Below are 8,839 nucleotides of genomic sequence, written 5' to 3'. Positions count from 1 at the left end.
TCACAGTCATGGGGGGAAATCTGGACAAATTACTTGACAATTCCCTGAGAAAATCCTCATGGGATGTAGTTGACACTTTAGCAGCAAGGTGAGTACATAGTGAAGCTTAAAGTAGGCACCCCACTAAATTCAAGATATACTGGAGCAGTGGCTAAATTTGTTAGATATGGTTAACTAGTGTGTCTTTAAATAACTTGACATTTTATGTTGTTTACTTTATTATTAGACTGTCAGCAATCATTTATGAAGAAGAACCAAAAGATGGAAAGAAGGTAGAAGGAAATAAAAACTGCTGACAGGGAGGTATAGAGGACTCAGTCACAAAAGTAATATGTTAACTCTAATTCAAAGCATATTATTTATTAAGATACAAGTGTGTGAGAGAAGATGACAGTGTAATGGGAGGAACCTAAACTCCCTTTGTCCCACAAATAAAACTAGTTGACTATCACATCATCCTAAATACCCCAGAATTGATCTAAAGAAGGGCAGAACAAATTCCACAACTAAAGGTAGAGAAGAGGTCACATCAAAGAAGTTAGGAAGTTCAGATGCAGTTTGGGAGAGAAATGGTTATAGCTGCTGCAGTGGGGAGGGAGCCATTGTAGTGGAGCAGAGTGAGAGACAAACACACATCAGAACACATGGGGGAAATGAAATCACAGTGCAAATTCGTTGGAAAGTGAGAAGGGCAAAATTTTGTGATTTTTTTTTACCACCTTCAGGGATTAAAGCCTGGAGTTTTAAAGGTCAGTGGGTTCAGGTGGGATAGAGTACATAAAGCATTGGTGTTCTCTTGGAAGGAAGGTAGGCAAACAACCCGCAGACATACAGCATGGAAACAGCACTCTGAAGAAAGCCTGGGGCACCCAATAGGGAAGTTATTTGCTCATTTTGGAGCTTGTCTCAGAGAGACAGCATTTATGCAGAGATCCCTCTTGGAACAAAGGAAATGGCCTGGGCCATTTCCCTCTCCGTCCCCTCAGCATAAGCACAAGGCTGCCTTCTGGAACCAGTTCAGCACTGACTTTTGCTACCTAACATGCTTACACCAACTCCCCCCTGCCCTGGTGGAACTCCCTCTCCAGTCACACTTGCCTCAGTCCCAGCACACAATGCTCCTTCCCCAGAAGCCCAGCCCAAATCCTTGCTAAACCACATCACCCCCCCTTTTTTTTCAGAGCCTAGATTAAGGTGTTGGTAGTGATAGGTCTCATTTCACAAAGATAACAAAGCACATCTAGTTAAAATACACCACATTCAGCTCCAGGACCTAAAACTACCTTCACTAAGCAAAGAGGGCCTTTGCAAGTTGACTCTACTGATGGATAAAGCAGCCAGAACAAAATATCAGAGCACATGCAGCACACATTGGAGACACTCTGGGAAGCGCCAGGCCCTGGGGAACAGGAGACACTACACCTCAGACCATTGCAAATCTTTACTTCACAAGGACATTGCCCTCAACAACAGGAGAAATAGCTGACTTCAAAAATGCAGAAAGAATCCCAGAAATTTAGACAAATTAAGAAAATAGAAACTCATCCCAAGTAAAAAACAGGAAAACACTACAGCTAGAGATAAAAGAGAGACAGATACAAGTAACATGCCTGATAGGAAATGTAAAGTAATGATCATAAGGATACTCACTGGAATGAGTGAAGAATGGAAGACATGAGTGAGGCCCTTACTACAGAGATAAGGAATGACATAGCAGAGATAAAGTCTCAATAAGTGAAACATACTTGGGGGAATAACGAGCAGGAGTAAAAAGCAGAAAAATGAATTAGTGACCAAGAACACAGAGTAATGAAAAGTAATCAAGCTGAGCAAAAGAAAGAAAAAAGAAATACACAAAATGAGAATAGGCTTAGAGAAATCAGTGATTCCATCAAATGTAATAATATTCATATTATAGGAGTCCCAGAAGAAGAGAGAGAAAAGGTAGAGAACATTAATTTGAATGTACAATAGCTGAAAAAGTCCCTAATTTGGGGAAGGAAACATGTCTAGACCCAGGAGGCCCATGGAACTCCCATCAAAATCAACAAAAGCCGATCCACACCAAATTATACTGGGAGTAAATGGGCAAAATAAAGTGATTAAAAAATGTAAAAGCAACAAGACAAAAGCAGACAGAAAGGATAAAGAAGACAGAAGGATAAAAGGACCAAAGAAAGACAGGAGAATGAGTGAGAGTTTCCCATACAAACAAAACTAAAGGAGTTCATGGCCAAGAAACCAGAAATATTAGTTATTTATTTTATTTAATTAAATAAATAGTAAGAAATATTAAAGGGGGATGTTTGATTTTAAGGGAGATAATACAAGTAACTATAAAGATAAGAATCACAAAATCAATAACATTACATATTTCTGTAAAAAATCAAAGGACTAAACAAAATATGTATATAAAATATAACAACATAGGGGCACCTGGATGGCTCAGTTGATTAAGAGTCTAACTCTATTTTAGCTCAGGCAAGGATCTCATGGTTAGTGAGATCACATTAGCAGTGAAGAACCTGTTTGGAATTCTCTCTCTGTTTATCTCTGTCCCTCCACTCTCCTTGCTCTCAAAATAAATAAATGAATAAATTATAACAACATATACCTAAAATGCGGGGAAGAGGAGTAAAATATTGTTTCAAATGTAAACACCACAAATTAATTTAGACTGCTATATGCAGAAGATGTTATATACAAATGTAATGGTAACCATATTTCAAAAACCACTAATAAAAATTCAAATAGTGGGGTGCCTGGGTGGCTTAGTCAGTTGTGCATCCAACTTTGGCTCAGGTCATGATCTCACCGTTTGTGAGTTCAAGTCCTGTGTTCGACATCTGTGCTGACAGATCAGAGCCTGGAGCTTGCTGCAGATTCTGTGTCTCCCTCTCTCTCTACCCCTCCCCCACTAGGGCTCTGTCTCTGTCTCTTTCTGAAAAATAAATAAAAGACGTTAAAAATTAAAAAAAAACAAATAGTAAAGAGAAAGAAATCCAAATGTCACTAAAGAAAATCAGCAAAACATGATCCAGAGAAACACAAGAAAAGACAAGAGAAAATAATCAGTAACAACCAAAAACAAAATAATAAAATGATAATAAATACATATATGTCAATAATTACTTTGAATGTAAATGTACTAAATGTTCAAATAAAAAGACATGTTGTGACAGAATGAATACAAGAATTAGACCTATCTGTATGCTGTCTATAAGAGACTCATTTTAGATCTAAAGATGCCTGCAGATTTAAAGTGAGAAACATCTATCAGGAGAATAGACATCAAAAGAAAACTGGAGTAGCAATAATAACTATATTGGACAAAATAGACTAAGATAAAGACTGTAAAGGAGATGAAGAACACTATATAAGAGAAACAACTCATCAAGAAAAGTATTACAATTTTAAATATATATGTAACCATCTCAAGAACACCCAGATATATAAAATGGTTAACAACAATCATAAAATAATTAATAAATAATAATGTAATAATAGTAGAGGACTTTAACACCCCACTACATCAATGGAAAGATTATTTACACACGAAAACAACAAGGAAAAAGTGACTTTGAATAACACTCTGGAACAGATGGACTGGAGATATACAGTCAAACCTTTGATTGTGAGTAACTCGTTCTACCAGTGTTCTGCAAGGTAAGCAAATATTTCTAATAAAATTTAACTTGAGAAATGGGCAATTTCTTGCCATATGAGTGGTATGTGACACCAAATGTCACATGATCACAACTGAATCAATGGTTCTTCTCTCTCTTTCTCACTGTGGAATTGTGGATGATTATCTCCCATGTTTGGATGCTTTGTCTCAGACTGGGGTGTTTGTCAGAAATCAGTGATTTTTCAGAACATTGGAAGTTGCCCACAACTGGCACTAGTGTATTTTTTGTCACTTCAAAGCACCTATGGACCGTCCTCTGCTTTTCCATATAGGAGTAAGCTTAGGAATGCTTTGTTTCATTTTTAGGTCAGGCTGCCTGCAAATACAGATGCTTTTTCTGCTGCCTTATTGCCAGTTACATTAAATACAGTATATGACAAGAGTTTATTAATACTGTACTGTAGTTAACATCCATGCGAGAGTATACAATGGCCCATATGCAGAAAAAGATTCCATTGAGCCAATAGATAGAAGTGATTCCGTTAGTGATAGGGAAAGTCATCCTATGCAATAACCCTTCTCTCTCTTGTCTCCTTCACACTAGTCATGAAGGTTTTCAAAGGCAAGTGCAGGTTAATTTATTTTTCTTTATATTTTGCATTTTTCTTTATTATTTTATATTACAGTATTATAATAATTTATATGAATATTTTTGATTGAAATCCAAATCAGGAACTGTTACTTTGAAAAAATTAATAAAGTTTATAAACCCTTGGCCAGATTTATCAAATATAAATGAGAAAGTACACAAATGAATACAATAAAAAGTGGGAAGGAAGAAATAACAACCAACACCAGAGAAATATAAACAATTATAAGTGTTTATTATGAAAAGTATATGTCAACAAATTGAACAATCTGGAAGAAATGAGTAAATTCCTAGAAATATATAAACTACCAAAACTGCAATAGGAAAAAAATAGAAAAATTGATCAGATCAATAACAAAAAAAATGAATGAGTAGTAGAAAATCTTCCAATAAACAAAAGTACAGGGCAAGATGGCTTCACAGGTGAATTTTATCAAAATTTAAAGGAGAGTTAATATCTATTTTTCTCAAACTATTCCAAAAAATAGAAACGGAAGGGAAACTTTCAAATTCATTCTATGAAGCCAACATTCACCTGATACCAAAACCAGATAACTACTCCACTAAAAAAGAGAACTACAGGACAAAATCCCTGATGAACATGGGTGCAAACATTCCTAATAAAACACTAGCAAACAGGTTTCAATAGTACCCCCAAAAAAATCATTCACCATGATCAAGTGGAATTTATTCGAGGGTTGCAGTGGTGGTTCAATATTCACAAATCAATCAACATGATAGACTACATCAATTGATGAATGGATAAAGAAGATGTGATATATATGTATATATATATATGCACATACCACGGAATATAACTTAAGAGTAAGATTACACAATAGTGAGATCTTCTCTTTTGCAGAAATTAGGATAGAGCTTGAGAGTATTATGCTAAGCAAAAGTCAGCTAGAGAAAGACAAATACCATATGATTTCATTCATACATGAAATTTAAAAAAACTAGGTGAAGATAGAGGAAAAAAAGAGAGAGAGAGACAAACCCTAATATAGACTGCTAACTATAGAGAACAAACTGAGGGTGGGCAGGGGACAGGCTGAATTCAAAGGTTATGTGTATTAAGGAGGCACTTGTGATGAACACTGGGTGTTATATGGAAGTGATGAGTCACTAAATTTTACTCTGGAAACTAATATTATACAATATGTTAATTAACTGGAATTGAGAAAAAAATGGAAAAAGTAATATAAAAATAAACTACACTGTGTCTGAATAAAACAAAAACAAAAAACAAAATAAAAAAATACATAGTGTGACTAAATAGATTTTAAAAATGTCCCATCTATATGCTGCCTACAAGAGAATCACTTCAGATTGGAAGACACCCACAAACTGAAAATGAGGGAATTAAAAAAGATATTTCATCAAAAAGGACACTAAAAATAAAATTTGAATAGCAATACTAATACCAAAGAAAACAGACTTTAGAACAAAGATACTAACAAGAGACAAAGGTATTACATAATGATAAAGGGAACGATTCAACAAGATAATGTAACACTTGTAAATATTTATGCATCCAACAAAGGGACACTTCAATACATTAAGCAAATATTAATGGACTTAAATGAAGAAAACTTGATAAAAATAAAATAATAGTAGGGGATTTTAACACCCCACTTACATCAGTGGATAGCTTATCCAGAGAGAACATCAGTAAGGAAATATTGGCCTTAAATGACACATGAGACCAGATGGACTTAATAGATATAGAGAGAGAATACCACCAAAATAACAGCAGAAAATGCATTCTTTTCAAATGCATATGGAACATTCGCCAAGATAGAGTGAAACTATATAAAGCATCTATTCTGACCACAACAGTATAAAACTAGAGATCAAGTGAAGAAGGGAAACTGGAAAGAACACAAAAAATGTGCAGGCCTAACAGCATGTTACAAAACAACCAAAGGCTAAATGAAGGAATAAAGGAGAAAATAAAATATTAATCTTGACAAAAATTAAAAGGGAAACATAAAAGACCAAAATTTATGAGGGAGCAGCAAAGCAGTTCTAAGGAAGAAGTTTCTAACAATACAGGCCCACCTCACAAACAAAGTCTCAAATAAACATTGTAAACAGTCCTAAAGGAACTAAAAACTGAACAAACAAACAAACAATATTAGAAGAAAGAAATCAATAAATATCAGAGTAGAACTAAATGCAATAGCAACTAAAAATGGAAAGATCAATGAAACTAAAAGCTGGATATTGGAGAAGATAAACAAAACCCATAAACCTTTAGCTAGAGTGATAGAATAAATAACATAGAAGGCCCAAATAAAATGAGAAATGAAAGAGAAGTTGCAACCGATACCACAGAAATACAATCATGAGAGATTATTACTATTATATGCTAAACAAATGGGACAACCAAGAATTCAATAAATTCTTTTTTTTTAATGTTTTATTTATTTTGAGAGAGAGAGAGAGAGAGAGAGCAGAGGAGGGGGAGATCGAGAGGGAGGATCAGAATTTAAAGCAGGCTCCAGGCTCTGAGCTGTCAGCACAGGGCCAACGCGGGGCTAGAACTCACAGACCAGCAGATCATGACCTGAGCTGAAGTCAGATGCTTAACTGACCGAGCCACCCAGGCACCCCAAGAATTGGATAAATTCTTAAAAACACAATCTTCCAAGACTGAAAAAGAAGGAGTAGAAAATCTTAACAGACCAATTACTATTAATTAATTTTAATCAGAAATAAAAAAAATCAAACAAACAAAAGCCTAGGAGCAGAGAGCTTCACAGGTAAATTCTAACAATATTCAAAGAGTCCATTCTTAGAGTTCTCAAACTATTTAAAAAATTGGGAGAGTAGGGAATGTTTCTAAACTCATTCTATGAGACCAAAACTACCTTATCATTAGAACTAGAGACACCACAAAACAACAACAGCAACAAAACAAAACAAAAAAAAAACAATGAAACAAAACAGGTCAATATCCCTGATGAATACACATGCAAAGATTCTCAAAATATTAAGGAACCAAATTCAACAATACAAGTATTACACACATTTTATTATGGAATATACACCTGATAAAGTAAAATTTATTGCAGGATGCAAGGATCGTTCAATATACAAAATTCAATCAATGTGATACAACACACTAACAAAAACAATAATAAAATTATATGATAATCTTAATAGATGAAGAAAAAAGCACTTGATTTGGGCGACTGGGTGGCTCAGTTGGTTAAGCATCTGACTTTGGCTTCGGCCATGATCTCATGGTTTGTGAGTTCAAGCCCTGTGTTGGAATCTGTGCTGACAGTTCAGAGCCTGGAGCCTACTTCAGGTTCTGTGTCTCACTCTCTCTCCCAACCCATCTCTCAAAAACAAATAAATATTAAAAATAGAAAAAAAGAAAAAAAATGGTCAAACTCAACATCTATTGATAATAAAAAATTTCAACAAAATGGGTATAGAGAAAAATATCTCAAGGTAATAAAAGTCATATATGAAAAACCTACAACTAACATCATACTCAATGGTGAAAAGGTGAAAGATTTTCTTCTAATGAAACAATACAACAATGCAATAATGAACATTCTTGCCACATTTATTCAATAGAGTATTGGATTTTATAGCTATGGCAAAAGGCAAGAAAAAACATGCAAATTAGTAAGAAAGAAGTAAATTAATAAGAAACACATAAATTAGTAAGAAAGCTGTCACTGTTTGAAGATAAAATATTATTATACATATAAAATGCTTAAAATCCCACCAAAAACTATAAGAACTAAGAAATGAATTCAGTAAAGTTGCAGGATACAAAATTAATATAGAGAAATCTATAGCATTTCCATAAAGTAAAAGCAAATGATCAGAATTTAAGAAAACAATACCATTCACAAGTGCAAAAAATAATAAAATTCCTAGAAATAAAGTTAACCAAGGAGGTGAAAAACTTGTATTCTCAAAACTATAAAAAAAGAAAAAAAATGAAGAAGGCAGAAATAAATGAAAAGATATAAAATGTGCATGAATTGAAAGGATTACTATTGTTAAAATATACATACTATGCATAGTAATCTTCAAATTCAGTGCAGTCTTCATCAAAATATGAACAGCATTTTTCAAAGAACTAGAGAAAATAATCATATATTCAACCAAATAAAAATTTTTGTTGTTTTAGTATGCAACAGAAAATCAAAAGAAATATTGAGAAAAAGTAACAAAACTTGAGAATCATGCATCCTGATCAAACTATGATACAAACTTATGTCAAGAAAAATGTATGGTACTGATACAAAAACAGACACATAGGTCAGTGAAATGGAATAAAAAAAACAGAAATATACTCATACTTATAAATTCAATTAATATTTTATTTATTTTATTTATTTATTTTTAATTTTTTAACGTTTATTCATTTTTGAGAGACAGAGACAGAGTGCAAGTGGTAGAGGGGCAGAGAGAGAGGGAGACACAGAATCCAAAGCAGGCTCCAGGCTCTGAGCTGTCTGCACAGAGACCGACACAGGGCTCGAAGTCATGGACTGCAAGATCCATCTATATGCTGTTTACAAGAGACCCAT

The sequence above is a fragment of the Panthera uncia genome (genome assembly GCF_023721935.1).
Source record: "Panthera uncia isolate 11264 chromosome A1 unlocalized genomic scaffold, Puncia_PCG_1.0 HiC_scaffold_17, whole genome shotgun sequence".
Lineage (NCBI taxonomy): Eukaryota > Metazoa > Chordata > Mammalia > Carnivora > Felidae > Panthera > Panthera uncia.
The sequence above is the reverse complement of the archived record's forward strand: the minus strand, read 5'-3'. Positions refer to the sequence as shown.